Raw genomic sequence first — 15859 nt, 5'->3', positions numbered from 1 at the left:
CTTTCTGTTAAATTAAAATCTGAATTTAGTTTTAAATCTTGATTCCTTTGGGTCCTTATTTCAAATTACCTTTCAAAACCTTTGTGGATGTAACTATTAACTATATTCTCATTTTGTAAGTGCTAAGGGTGAACTAAAACTTGACAATAAACTATCAGTATACAGAAATAGTTTTAAGAAATTCTGTGTAGAATTACAAAATTTTATTTTTGACTCAGACTATCAGATAACAAATTAGTGAGAATGTCTGCTTTTATTTTGATGAAATAATTTCATACTGTAATTCCATTTCTTAAATCTAAGCCCCTTCTAAAATTCATTTATAAATCCATAGGAAACGTCATTTATTACAAAGCCTTCAATTTTGTGCTAGACACAAAATTAAAATTTTACTTTTTCATGTGCAACAGCTAAATATATTTCTTACTAAGTTACAAGTGTAGGTTGATTTACAAAATACGTTGTTACTAGGTCTACATTCATTTCTTTTCTTTTAAAAGAGGAAAGTAAGATACTGCAAAGTAGAGCAACATACTGGATTAAATAATGATCCCCCGGCCAATTCATCCACAAAAAAAGAACCCATTTGGAGCAATTTCTTAATATTGAGGTACAATTAATAAATTTTAATTGAAAGTTAAAAAAAAAAAAGACCATGTAAGTAAAAAACACCAAAAACTAGTTGAAAAGAGGTGGCTGAGCAAGCCTGAAACTGAAGAGCAAGACCTCAGCAAAAGTGGAAGATTGGCTTTCTAGTGTAAGCTAAAGCTGCTGTCCATAGGTGGAATTTCTTTTCCTCAGAAAAGTCTTGTCTTTGCCTGTAAGTCTTTTCAAGTTATGGAATGTGGCTCATTCAGATTAGGCTAGTTTTCCATAATTAATGTGGACTGATTGTAGACTTTAATCGTGTCTGCAAAGTTCACAACAGTGTTTTGGTAGTATTTGATGGGATAACTAAAGACTGGCCTAGTAAAATTGACTCATCAAGACTATTGCAATGGCTGTATCCGGTTTAATATAAAATTCTATTGTGCAGTAGGTAATGGTCCAAAAAATCAGTCACATAAACACTAGTGTTGTGGAAGTTGAAGGTTAAAATAATCAAATTAAGATTGTTGGAGGGTAGAGATGTACATTCTGACTGCATTATATTCAAATTTGCCTATGCACAGGCCACCATATCTCTGGTTTTCACACCTCAAAACCTCTCAAAAGGGAGTAGTAATGGATTGATTTAGTTGACTGTATAAGCCAATGTTTTTTCTATCTAAGCTTTTATTATTTTTGATATTTGTCAAAGGTGATACTTTCATTCTAAGGAATTTCAAAAGCATTTGTAGCTATAGCAGCATTAACTGAACGTAAAAGTATAGTTATATTTTTTCGCCACTTTCTGTGGTCAGAATATATACCATCTTTTAAAAATTCATGTACTTTCTCCTTTCTAAGTGAAGAAATTGTTCCGAAGAGATTAAGTAACTATTTCAAGAATAGTTGCTTTGAAATCAAGGTAAAATGGAGCTCTGCAGAACTTTTTTCTTCACCTGGGAGCCAGGCTCCGGCTTCCTGTCCAGTCAAGTAAGTCCAGCGGAGGCACAGAACTCTCTTCTTCACCTGGGGGACAGGCCCCGGCTTCCTGTCAGGACAAGTAAGTCCAGCAGAGGCAGGGAACCCTGCCCCAGCCCGGTGGAGCTCTCTTCCTTGACTATGGGCCAGGCTCTGGCTTCCTGTCGGGAACAGTAAGTCCAGTGGAGGCAGGGAACCCTACCCCAGCCCAGCGGAACTCTCTTCCTTGCCTGGCGACCAGGCCCCAGCTTCCTGTTGAGATCAGTGAGTCAGGAGGGGCCAGGGAATTCCATCCCAGCCTGGGTGACCTCTCTCCCTCAATTGGAACAACACTTGAAGCTCGAAAATATAGAAAAATGACAAAACGAAAGACCAAAATGCAATCTCAAACATCCAGCCCATCCCAAGAAAGCCTAGGAGCCATGTGCATAGAAGAAAATATATGCCAATTACCTGAAATACCTGAAATAATAGTAACTGAAATAAAGAAGCAACTCTGGGAAGCCTTAAAGGAATTCAAACTAGAAATAATCTCTCAGGTGAAAGAAGGAATGATAAAAGAAATGAAGGAGATGCTGAACATATCTAAAGAAGACACAGTTAAAAAATTGGAGGAACTAAACAAAAAGATAGAATCCCTGGATGAACAATATAAGAAACAATATATAAATCAGATGCACAGAGATATACAGGAAATCAAAAACTCCATCGAAAGTTGTAAAAACTGCCTCAATGAAGGTGAGGATAGAATTTCAGACATCGAAGACAAGATTGCAGCCAGTGAACAGGAAAGATCTTTCAAAAATAACAAGAAATCAGGAAATAACAATTCAACACCTGCAAGATGATGCAAGAGGAACAACATAACGTTGGGAGGGATAAATGAAAAAAGAGGATAACATAAAGGATGTCAAGAGGATATTTAGAGAAGTAATAGTTGAAAATTTCCCAAACATGAGATTGGAAACTGATATCAAGATCAATGAAGCATATAGAACTCCAAATAGCCATAACCAAAATAAAACTACACCCAGACACATAATAATGGCCATCCCAGAAATCAAGCAAAAGAATAGAATATTAAAAGCTGTCAGAGAGAAAAGACAGATCACCTATAAAGGAAAACCTATCAGAATCACAGTCTTCTCAGCACAAACAATAAAGTCAAGAAGAGTGTGAAGTATTTCAGATCCTAAAGGAAAATGATTTCCAACCTAGACTGATGTACCCTGAAAAACTGTCCTTCAAAATGGATGGAGAAATAAGATACTTGCATGACAAAGAACAACTGAAAACCTACAAGATCACCAAGCCAACCCTGCAAAGAATACTGAAAGACAGCCTAGATTCATTTAGGAAAAAAAAAAAACCCACTAAACAAAGCAGACAATTAAACAGAACCAAAAGATAAAGATGCAACAGCAGAAAGATAACATGTCAACAATAAACTAATATATAACAGTTATAATCATTAATGTAAATGGTCTCAATGCACCAATTAAAAGAAACAGACTGGCAGAATGGGTCAAGAAATAAAATCCAACCATATGTTGACTACAAGAAACCCATCTAACCCAAAGGATACTCACAGACTGAAAGTCAAAGGATGGAAAACAATACTTCATGCAACAGGAACCCTCCAAAAAGTGGAGGTGGCTATTCTGTTTGCAGACAATGTGAACTTCAAGCCAATAATGATCAGAAGGGATAAAGAAGGTCACTACATACTGGTTAGGGGAAAACTGCAAGAGGAACAGATAACTATCTTAAATATATATGCACCAAGTTTCAGAGCACCCATTTATATAAAACAAGAACTAACAGAAATGAAAAACCAAGTTACCAGTAACACAATTCTAACAGGAGATCTTAACCCACCATTGACACCAATGGGCAGATCAACCAGACAGAAAATCAGCAAAGAAATAAAAGAACTAAATTGCACCTGTGAACAAATGGACTTAACAGGCATATACAGAGTATTCCACCCAACAACAGAATACACATTCTTCTCAGTAGTACATAGGTCATTCTCTAAAATAGACCATATATTAATTCACAAAACATATCTAAACAAATGCAAAAGGGTTGAAATTACCCCTTGCATGCTATTGGACCATAGTGCTATGAAATTATGATAAAAGATACTGCAAAATTCCCACAAACACATGGAAACTGAATAACACACTCATGAGTAATCAGTGGGTCACAGAGGAAATTAAAGAAGAAATGAAACACTACCTACAAGAAAATGAAAACACAAATACAACTTACCGGAATCTGTGGGATGCAATGAAATCTGTCCTCAAGGAAAATTTATTGCACTGAGTTCATGCATCAGAAAAACAGAATGAATACAAATAAATAACCCGATGTTACACCTAAAACATCTAGAAAAAGAAGAGCAAGTCAAGCCCAAAGCCAAAAGAAGAGAAGAAATTATAAAAATCAGAGCAGAAATCAATGGAATAGAGACTAAAAAAAACAATCCAGAAAATCAATGAATCAAATAGTTGGTTCTTTGAAAGAATAAATAAAATTGATAAGCCCCTAGTCAACCTTATTTAAAAAAGGGAAGAAAAAGCTCAAATTCATGCAATAAGGAATGAAAGAGGAGAAATCACTACAGACCCTATAGAAATACAGAAAATCATCAACACCTATTTTGAAAACCTCTACTCTCAAAGTTTGATAACACAGAGGAAATGGACAGATTCCTAGAAGCATATGAAGTACCAAAGCTAGGTCATGAAGATGTAAAACTACTAAATAACCGATTTCTATTTGTGAAATCAAAAACGTAATTAAATCCTTACCTACGAAGAAGAGCCCAGGCCCAGACAGATTCACTGCAGAATTCTACAAGAAATACAAAGAAGACCTAATGCCAACACTCCTTAAACTCTTCAATGAAATTGAAAGGGAAGCAATCCTTCCTAAATCGTTCCTAGAAGCAAATATTACTCTAGTACCAAAACCTGAAAAGGACCTAACTGAAAAAGAGAACTACAGACCAATCTCCCTAATGAACACAGATGCTTAAATCCTCAATAAAATATTGGCAAATAGGATGCAGCAAATCATCAAGAAGATCATACATCATGACCAAGTGGGATTCATCCCAGGCATGGAGGGATGGTTTAATATACATAAATCAATAAATGTAATACACCCTATCAATAGAGCCAAAAGTAAGAACCACATGATCATTTCTATAGATGCAGAAAAAACTTTTGATAAGGTCCAACGTTCATTTATGATAAGAACCTTGCAGAAATTGGGAATAGATGGCCTTTACCTCAATATAATAAAGGCTGTCTATGACAAACCAACAACCAATATCATACTAAATGGCCAAAAATTGAAGGCCTTCACTTTGAAATCAGGCACAAGACAAGGATGTCCCCTATCAGTGCCCCTATTTAATATAGTACTCGAAATACTAGCCAGAGCAATTAGACAAGAGAAATAAAAGGCGTAAGATAGGAAAAGAAGAAGTTAAGCTATCATTCTTGGCAGATGACATGATACTCTATATAGAAGATCCCCAAAACTCCATTGCAAGACTGCTAGATACAATACATAAATTCAGTAATGTAGCTGGATATAATATCAATACTCAAAAATCAATAGCATTCCTATACACTAACAACAAAGTCACAGAGCGAAATAAGAGAAGCCACACCCTTCACACTAGCAACCAAAAAAAAAAAAAAATAGGAATTGCTCTCATGAAAGAAGTGAAAGCCCTATACAGGGAAAATTATAATACACTGAAAAATGAAATTGAAGATGATCTCAGAAAATGGAAAAACATCCCTTGCTCATGGATAGAAAGAATAATTATTTTGAAAATGGCCATTCTCCCAAAACTTTTATACAGATTCAATGCAATCCTGATAAAAATACTGTCAACATACCTTATAGAACTCGAGAAATCATTCCTAAAATTCATCTGGAGTAAGAAAAGACCTAGAATAGCAAGGACAGTTCTAAGCAGCAAAGGCAAGGCAGGAGTTATCACAATCCCTGACTTGAAGTTATACTACAAAGCAACCACAGTACAATCAACATGATAGTGGAACCAAAACAGAGCTGAAGATCAGTGGAATAGATTAGAAGATACAACCACAACTACAAACACACTCAACCACCTTATCTTTGATAAAGGGGCCAAACATGTTCACTGGGAGAACGACAGTCTGTTTAATAAATGGTGCTGGAAAAACTGGCTCTCCATATGTCCAAAACTAAACCTAGACCCATGCCTATCACCATGTACTAAAATAAAATCTAAAGGGATCAAAGATCTAAATATTAAAATAGAAACACTAAATCTGTTGGAAGACAAATTAGGTAAAAACCTTGAAGACATAGGAATAGGTAGAGAATTCTCAACCGCCTGGGAAATACTTCCCAGAGTCAATAACTGGGATCACCTCTTATTAAAAAGTTTCTGCATGTCAAAAGAAATCTCCAGCATAGCAAAAAGAAAACCCACAAACTGGGAAAAAAATCTTAGTGAGCTTCCCCTCAGACAAAGGGCTTCTGTATAAAACATATAAAGAATTAAAAAAAAAAGCAGACCCCAAAATTCAAAGATCCAATCCAAAAGTGGGCATCTGAGATGAATAAACAATTATCAGATGAAGAAATACAAATGGCAAATAAATATATGAAAAAATGTTCATCATCATTAGTCATTAGAAAAATGCAAATTAAAACCACACTGAGATTTCATCTAACTCTTGAAAGAATGGCCAGGATCAAGAAAACCACCCACAACAAAGGCTAGAGAGGCTGTGGGGAAAAAGGAACCCTCCTGCACTGTTGGAGTGTAGACTAGTGCAACCATTGTGGAGGTCAGTCTGGAGATTTCTCAGAAAACTGGGGCTGGAAGCCCCATTTGACCCAGCTATTCCACTTCTAGGCATATTCCCAGAAGAACTGAAAGCATCATACCACAGTAATATATGTGCACCCATGTTTATAGCAGCACAATTTGTAATAGCCAGATCTTGCAAACAACCTAAGTGTCCATCAACTGAAGAATAGATAAAAAAGTTGTGGTATTTTTATACAATGGAGTACTACTCAGCTATAAAGAATGATCACATTGAGACATTTATAAATAAATGAATGCCGCTTGAGACCATACTCATAAGTGAAATAAATCAAACTCCGAATGGTTTCCCTAGTATAAGATATGATAAGAATACATAAAAGTATGTGGTAAACATGATTCCCAATCATACTGGTTTGAAGCCATATAATGTTTTCACTCATTAATTGCAATAGTTTTAACCTGGCTTATTCGATTTTAGTATCTAAGATAGTACAAATAGCTATTTTTTTTTCATTTTTATCGGTAACAGGGATCAAACTCATGACCACCTGCTTGCAAGGCAGGTGCTTATGCTGCTGAGCTAAATCCCCAGCCCCACAAATAGCTATTTTGAAGAAAACAACACAACATAAAAGTTAGTGCTGATTTAATATCATCTTGTTTTGAAGTCCCATCAAGCTTTAGTACATCTGTTTCCACTGGTTTTAACATGTTTTATCTTACTCTATTTCACTATATGATATAATATAAACAAAATTGTTTATAGGCAAAGAGATAATATAGAAACTGTTGTTCATTTTCTATTAACTGGTTATAAATACCCTGTAATTCTTGCATTCTCTTGAATGGCTTCACACTGTCTTGATATGCTTGTTATAGCGTACGAAGTTACACTCAAATAATTCAAGGAAAGAGGCACTATGGTGACTACTATTATGTTAGATTGTCTGGTGGTAAAACAAATTATGCTTGAATTGTTCTGTTCTGACCTGCATTGTTCTGTTACAAAGTCCTCTCTTATCTCAATCTCCCCCCCTTTTTAAAATTAATCTATTTTCTCATTTTTTTAATTAAGGGAAAACTGAATTAAAAAATAGTGGGACATATTATAATAACTTTCTTGGTTTTCCTGTTAACCTGATTTGAACCCCTGTATGGCTCTCCCCATCTTGTTCTGTCTGATTATTCTATAATCTATTTTGTTTGATAGTATCAAGTTTGAGGGTATAGGCAACCACTTTGAAGGCAATAAGATATACTATGACAGCCATTATGGTTTGACTGTTATCCTTGTTTTGAAGCCCTGTAAGGTCTCCAGTGGAGGTTTTATTGGTCTTGTTCTGTACTGTTTTCATCAATTCTGTTATACCTGATGATATAGGCAACTCAATTTAAAAATAGCAAGAGGCACAATGGTAACCACTTTTGATCACCTGGTATTCTATTTTTGCATCATGTACTATGCCCATCCTTCTGTTCTAACTGACTCTGTTTTGCTTAGTCATGTTTGGTTTTATTCTCTGCAAAAAAAGTAATAAGAACTGTGGGAATAATAAAACCCCAAAAGTCTAATTGTTATTGTAAAAAAGAGAGGAAAGGAAGGTGGACTAAGGGATGTAACCGCACATATGTTCGAGTGTGTAGGATGAAAAACCATATTACCGAGCTTTTGTTGGATCATTGAATGGAACTATCTCCAATTTCACTGTATGAATGTCCACTTTATATGCTTTAATTTTGTAATTTGAACAACTATTTCTGGGAAGATAATATGTAACCTATTAACTGGTGATTTCTTACTGTATATTTTTTTTCTTGAAATTTTATATTACTTCTACCTGTTTACTGCTTTGTTTTTTTACGTCCTGTCTTTTTCTCTTTAAGTAATAAAAAAAAGAAATGTAGGTAAAATATCAAACTTGTATGTTTTTCTAGGGTACTTTGCCCTGTTATTCTCTGATAACAGAACTGAGTCCCTAATGAGAAGAGCTTACTAAAAAATTATACTGGGTGATGGTTATTATACATTAGAAAATTTTAAAAAGTCATAGCAAAACTTGAGTTTGAAGTTGTGGATGTTAAAGCTAAACCTAGATGAATTTAGTCTTGGTTTTAAGTCATTTATGTTTGGCTAAAGAGTGGAAGACCAGTGTTTGAATGTTCAGAAAAGGTTTGTGTTTAAGAATCAAACTGATATTGGCATCTTCATATATAAACTGACGTAGTGGGACTTTTCTGAGTGTTAGTAAATTCTTATCTGTATTATATATAAATACAGTAACACATTGATTTGGAGTTTGTGATGAGTAGGCACAATTACATGTCATGTATTAGTTCACTTTCCCCTCACTAGGACAAAATATCTAATGCAACGTGAGGAGAGCTATCTTGCTCTCTCTCATCCGTCCCTTTGGTGGTAATAATTATTGAACCAAGGGCCTTCACACGAAACTTCTCCAGCCCTCTTTCTTATTCTAATTTGAACCGGTCCTACTAAATTGTCTGGGCTGGGCTCAAACTCCTAATCTAGCCTCATGGTCTCAGAATGCTGAGATTATGTGTATCACCATGCCCAGCCAAGAGACCTGTTAGTTTCAGAGGGTTCGAAGTTCATGGTTTGTGGGTTGCAAGGCAGTAATGATGTAGCTGAATGGCCTAGTGGAAGAAACTGTTCAACTAAAGGCAACAGAAACAGAAAGGGGAATGGCCAGGGAAAAGAATATATCCTTCTAGGTCAAGGCGCCAGTGAGCCACCTCTTTCAAACAGGCTCCACCTCTTAACAGCAAATTCAGCTATGAATTCTCATCTGATATTCATAAGTAAGGTTCATCTTTGGTCCAGTTACCTTTGGAAAGCCTACGTTCTGACCATAGACTTGTGTGGTATATTTTAGATCTAAACCACAGTACTATGTGCTTATACAAATAGTGTTTGCTTATACTAATTAATATTAATAAAGCACTGAACTGTCAAAGTTCAGCAAAGCACTGAACTGTCAAAGAGAAGTTAAAGAAGCCTTGAGAACTGAAGGGGGAGTCAGTACTCCTATGATCCTATGTCAGCTTTCTAACTCTTTGATTTCTTAGTCCATCATAAAGTTACAGAACTTTAAGACACTACTAAATTCCTAATTGTTTTAGTAATTAGAATTATTCAGCTCAATCATTTGTACTTTAAAAGTTTCCAAAAAGATCTGTTCTGGTGCTTTGTTATTGAATAGTTTTTTTTAAAAGAATATCTTTAGATTATGTAATTTATCTTTGTGACCATCTGTTCTGTGGCAGAACTCCATTGCAGGTTTTCATATACATTATGCTTTACAAAGTAATTGAAACAGTTTCAGGTCAATTAAATGACTTGCCCCAATCTTGCAATGGGCAGGAGACATTCAAACCAGACCCCAGTTCCCAATTTTAGAGCTTTTCCCATTCGACCTCTAGTTAGTGAGACTTAACTGTCAAAAAGAATAAGATCGAAGAGTGAGGCTGCAATATTTGGAAAAGGCAGTAATTGAGTAAGCAGAGGCCAGAAAATGATCCTGAAAGCATCTCAATTTAATTGGTACATCTTTGTGTGTAGAAAACAATAATAGGAATTTTAAAGAAAACAGTTCTCCTGAGATCATTACCCAAGTTTAACCAAAAAGGAAACTAAGCTCAGGGAGAAAGGAATATGAGAAGACCAATGTACTAAGGTCAGGAATTGTTGCTTCCAATAATTGGGAACAGCAGTTCGGCCTTTCAACCTGAACCAAAACTTTTGAGAGGCCCACATGCTACATGCTATAGTGAGTATTGCTGTCATCTTGCTCTTTGGGCATAATGCTGAAGGAAATTCTTCAGTGGATGATGAGAACTGCTTGGGCGGCTGCTGGTTGCCCAGGATCTCTTTCTGCTTTTATCTCCTCTTCCTAGACTCATTAGTAAGTGAACTGCACAGAGGCAGATGGATTTTTCTTATACAGCATCCCCAAAGGTTTTTATAATCTCAAAAGCTACAATTTAAGACGACAGGAAGTCACAGTATTTTATTAATCTGTGCAAAAGCTACTATTGCAAGTAATGATTTTTGTCTGATTTTTTTTTTAGCCAAAAGGCTTTTCATGAAAATGTGCATAGTCCAGTGTGGTACACACTGACTAGAAAAAGAGGACGAAATAAAAAGGACTTCTCAAATAGATTTACTTTTCATCCAATCCTTCCTTCTTGCATTTACCCACTTTCTCTTGCATGCTACATTCCTCTAGAGCAGAGTACTATGTTTGGTCCTTGTTTTCCATTTCCTCTCATGGCTTGCAGAGAGAGTAGTATCCTTGGAAGTCTAGAAATGGGCCTTCTAACAATAGAATCTTGGTGGTAAAAATCATAACGGACTTCACTCAAACCAAATAGACTCTAGCAAAAGCTCAGTAGGGAGGTCTTACACCTGCTTCCCTGACCTAAGGAATGTTATGGTTTATATCAGATGTTTCCCCAAAGACTTGTAGGCTCCTAGGTGGGTCTTTTGGGAGGTGACTGGATCATGAGAGCATGATATTCATCACTGACTAATCTACTGATCAGTTTATAGCTAAATATGATGTTGGGAGGTGAAACTTGGTTGGAAGAGGTGGGTCACTGGGGACGTGGCCTGGAAGGGGAGAAAGTAATTAGAGGGTTTTCTGATGCCATATCTACCAAGTTCAGGGATGAATGAGTGAATAGGAGAGCTAAAGTTTTATATGATAAACATTGTTATGGACATTGTGTGTGTATTTTGATCCACAATTCACAACATGGAAAGATGTCCTTAGATTCCCTGATTTATAAAGCTGATCTGCAACTTTTGGTCTTGATTAAATGTGCTGGAGTTCAGCTCTTCAGTGAGTACAGGGAGGATGTGACTCCCGATGCATCAAAAATGCAGATGTGGATGTGACATGTCAACATGTAAAGGTGCGCTTCTGTTACAGTTTTGTGTAATCTCAATTTGTTGGTAAATGAATGGTAATTGAGTCATGGACATAATGTATTCTGTAACTACCTGGAAATTTTGCTTGGGAAAAGTTTTCTACCGATGTAATTTGATAGCAATATGCCATATATCAACTACTTTTTTTGTGTTTGTGGTTCTAGGAGTTGAACACAGGACTTTTGCACAGAGTCACATCCACAGGTCTTTTTATTTTATTTTGAGACAGTGTCTAGCTAAGTCACTAAGTTGCCCAGCCTGGCTTTGAACTTGTGTCTCAGTCTCCCAGAGTACTGGAATTACAGCCCTGTACCACCACACTCAGCTAAAATGCCATTTTGAGCACTTACAAGGGGCTTTAGAGTTTAAATCACTTTCACCGTAGATGGCAGAACTGTAACACATTTTTTTCAGCTTTTCTTCCTGACAGGGACTATAAATAACTTTGGGGAAGTATGTAATTATCTCAAAGTAGAAGCTAAAGATAAAGAGCTGGTGGAGATTTTAAAGGAACATTTAATAGTTATTATGTAACATTTATTAAATATTCTCACTGTGCTCATTGTCCTTGCCAGGAAGAAACTGGGAATAAAAAATCAGTCTATGATGTGGAATGTATAAATAGGCAAAAAAGTACATTAACACAGTGCCACAACAAAAACTTGGCTTAATGAAAAAGAAATCAGCCTTCTGTTGTATAGTAGTGAAGAAAACTTACAGTTAGTAACAAATCTTTGGAAACTGGCAGTTTAAACAAAGATGGATAGTCACATAAAAAACAACAAACCTTAGTATATGTGCATGGGATGAGGAGGAATGTGTTCTGGTGACCTGTTCAGACTTTTACACATGAAACATCATTTACTCAGTGCATTAAAAGATTTAATACTAAACAAGGATTTAGTGTTTGTAGAAGCAAGGCAAATGTTACAAATAATGACTTTAGGAGGTATTAACTCCTGGTTAAAAATATTGCTGCTGTTTAAAATCCATAGAAAGTCAATACCAATAATCACTTACTTGATGCCTGTTAGATATACTATGTCTTCATAAATATTTAATCTTCAGTGCTTATCATCTGGAAAATAGAGATTGTTTGTTCTGTTTATGAGAAGAATATAGTGCCAGCTAGTTGGTAGAATTTTAAGAGGCCAAATAAATCATAAAGTGGAGCTATATGTATACAAAGTTACATTTTACATAAATATCAAAATGACCTTTGTTTTACACTGTAGTATTGATTATCCATCCTCTTAACTGTGCTTGCTTGTTTTCTTCATCTTATTCTCCCCCCTGTTCTTGAAAAATGTTTGTGTAGGATTTGGATCAACCTTGCATGGACCTTGTGACATCCTGCTGCCTTCTTGTCCTGTCCTTCACTTGGCCTCGATGCTTCCTTTGGCTCTTGGTGCTAAATTGTGATAATCTCTGTGTTATTCCTCACCTCGTTGTTCACTTTTGCTAAGCACTACTCAGTGCTGGCTGTTAGTCTGCAGAGTCCATCTATAAGGTCTAATATAGATAATACATGAATATGTATGTAGTTAACATCTTGAGTTTCTCATTAGCAAGCTAGAAGCAAGGAAATGAATTTAAGATCTTTATTAAGCCTTATTGGCTCTTTCCTCAGAAAATGTCTAAATATAGGGTAGAAATTTAGGTAGGCCAGGAAGCCACACAGCTCATAGAAACTAGGGCAACAAAAAGTCTTTGAGATAAATAATCTAAATAATAGCAGTTTCTCTATGTTAAGATATTCCCCAGAAGGGTGTTAAGACATAGTAGCAACTAGAAAGGCAGGATTAATTTTGGTAGACTGAAGGACTCAGGCTGGTGAAGTTCCTAATCAGGCCAGACACTTCCCTCCTCAGGAATGTTACTGTGGCCATGGGACTGTGGAGGACCAAGAGAGCTGTTCTGGTCAGCCAGTCCTGATTCTCGGAATCAGGGCCTCATGGAAAAATGTCTCATTTACATACAGCCAGGGTACTCATTTTGGGACTTTCAATATAATCCCAGTAGTGACTATCCAACAGTGATATGGCAATTAGAAGGTTAAGTGAACTCTCATAAAGTTAGTGAAAACAGCAATTCCTTCCTCTTCTGTCACAGAACTCTCTAGCTATAGCAGCACACTCAGTAAAACTGGCTAATGAGAAAAATTAAAATTGAGTCATCGGTGGGGACTAGAAAGTGGAATATGAAAACACCAGCGAGTGGTGGGTTTTAGTACCTTTTCAAATGCTGCCTTGACTACTTTGGAGATCCTGATTGTCTTAAACAGCAAAATTAGTCTATACAGGCATATAAGCACCTCCTCTTTCCCTATCAAGTGCTTATTCTCTGGGTCACCATTGTATTATAAACACCCGTATCGTCCTAAGGCCAATAGGCAGCATCCAGAGGTGGCTTTGTGCCCTAGAGCCCGCTGACCTGATTCAAACTAGCTAAAGCCAAGTCTCTTTCCCCTAAGTTAGCCATTCCCTTTCTATTTTAATAAAGGACTTAGTCCATAGAAACCTCCTTCCTTTCACCTGTGACACACACCGCAGTGACTCCTCATTGGCTCTCTGTGCAGGGTGTACTCTCTCCCTTGGGAATTTTCAATAGATTAAACTTTCTTCAGTGGTGGACATCATCTGATCTATTGGCCTTGCCGCAGCTAAGTAATAATAAATCTAAGAAACACAGTTACAGACCAGAAACAGATAAAAGTTAAGTTAGCAAATGACCTTACTCCAAGATGCAGAGTAAGACTAGTGAGTAGAGGCCTCAACAAGTTAATGGGGTGGAGAGTTGACTGTCAAAGGTGGGGGATGAAGTTATCCTATTTGCACATTTCCATTATCCCTCGAGGACTCCCCTCATTGTCATCTGGGAATAGACCTTTGTGGTGCTCACATCTCCTCTGCTCTCATTCTATACTCTAATTGTCTTCATGTTTTATTTATTTTAAATAAAAAGTTTTTATTTTTTGCTTTACATATTTTCATCTTTTTTAAAAATTTTGTTTTAAAGAGAATAAAACAAAAGAGGACAGAAGAAAGCAAATCAGAACAGAACACTATAAGCAACATAGAATTTCACAACAGGACAACTGGATATTAACAGTAGCTATCATAATGGATCTTTCTTTGAGATAATTGAGCATACCTTCACATATAATAATATCAAACATAACAAAATAGAATAAAACCGTTCAAGAGAATGAAAGTATTACAGGACATTCAAAACCAAATAACTGATAATGAACAATGGCTACTGTAACATCTCATTTTCAATAAAAAATTTGTTTATATTATCACACATATTAAAATCCAATAAAAAATTATAGAACCAATGGAAATAGAAGAGCAAAAGCATGCTAGGACGTCAAAACAAGATGATATTAAGTCAGCAATGGCTGCCATAATGTCTTGTTCTCTTCAAAGTAGCTGTTTATACAATCACACATAATAAAATCAAAACAGAATAAAACCATTCCAACCAATTAATGAAAACATTACAAGGCTTCAAAGCAGTGTAATGGGTAACCATGATTACCATAAACATATTGTCATCTTAACAATAATTGTTCAAGTTACAACATCAAAGCATAAGAAGTGGCTAGACACTCAAACACTGACAGTGCAAACCCTTCTGTTCAGTGTCTAACAGAAATTTAGTAATATGGTCATCTGTATTGCACAGTATACATACCATTATAACCTTTAGAGCACTTTCCTTCCCTTTTACTTTTACAATATTGATTATACTTTTTGGATCCAATTACTCAGTCAGGTTTTATTATTTTTTTACATAGAGAGACACTGTAATATTTACTAATGTGAGTCTGGTTTATTTCACTAATGAGAATATTCTCAAGTTGCCTCCATTTACCTACAAAGGCTTCAAGATCATCCTTTTTAATACCTGAGTAATATTCCATTGTATAAAATACCACATTTTTTCCATTCACTCTGTGGTTGATGGACATTTTGGTTGTTTCTAAGATTCAGCTATCACAAATTGTGCTGCTATGAACATGGGTGCACAGATATCACTGTGATATGACCTTTTCAATTTTTCAGGGAAAATATGCAGGAGGAGAATAGCTGGAATAATGGAACTTCCAATTCTAGTTTGTTGAGGAATCTCCATACTGATTTCCACAGTGGTTGCACAAGTCTGCACTGCCACCAACAGTGGAGAAGCATTCCTTTTCCCCTGCATCCTTGCCAACATTTGTTATCAGTTGATTTCTTTTTTTTTAATTTTTTAAAAAAAATTTTATTTAAGGAGAAAAAGAAAAAAATCAGGGTACAAGTTATACAGATTTACAGAAAAAAATAGTAGGAAATCACTAGTTAATGGACTACATATTGTCATCTTAGAAATAATTGTTCAAGTTACAAAATTAAAGCTTATAAAGTTGACATTTCAACAGTGAGACTGCAAACAGTTCTGTTCAATGATCCAACAAAACTCAGTAATATCATTATCTATCTTATACACTT

The 15859-nt window shown here is 35.8% G+C and overlaps 1 protein-coding gene across 1 annotated transcript in view; it reads left to right on the top strand.

Annotated features, from left to right (window-relative positions):
• Gpr63 (G protein-coupled receptor 63) overlaps nucleotides 1-15859 on the top strand; it is a 214013-nt gene that overhangs the window by 50770 nt on the left and 147384 nt on the right. The window lies entirely within an intron of this gene.

This window comes from Cavia porcellus, unplaced genomic scaffold, assembly GCF_034190915.1.
Source record: "Cavia porcellus strain 051 isolate PalLab524CR breed Dunkin Hartley unplaced genomic scaffold, mCavPor4.1 scaffold_22, whole genome shotgun sequence".
NCBI lineage: Eukaryota > Metazoa > Chordata > Mammalia > Rodentia > Caviidae > Cavia > Cavia porcellus.
Note: the sequence above shows the minus strand (reverse complement) of the source record. Positions and strands in the feature narration are given on the sequence as shown.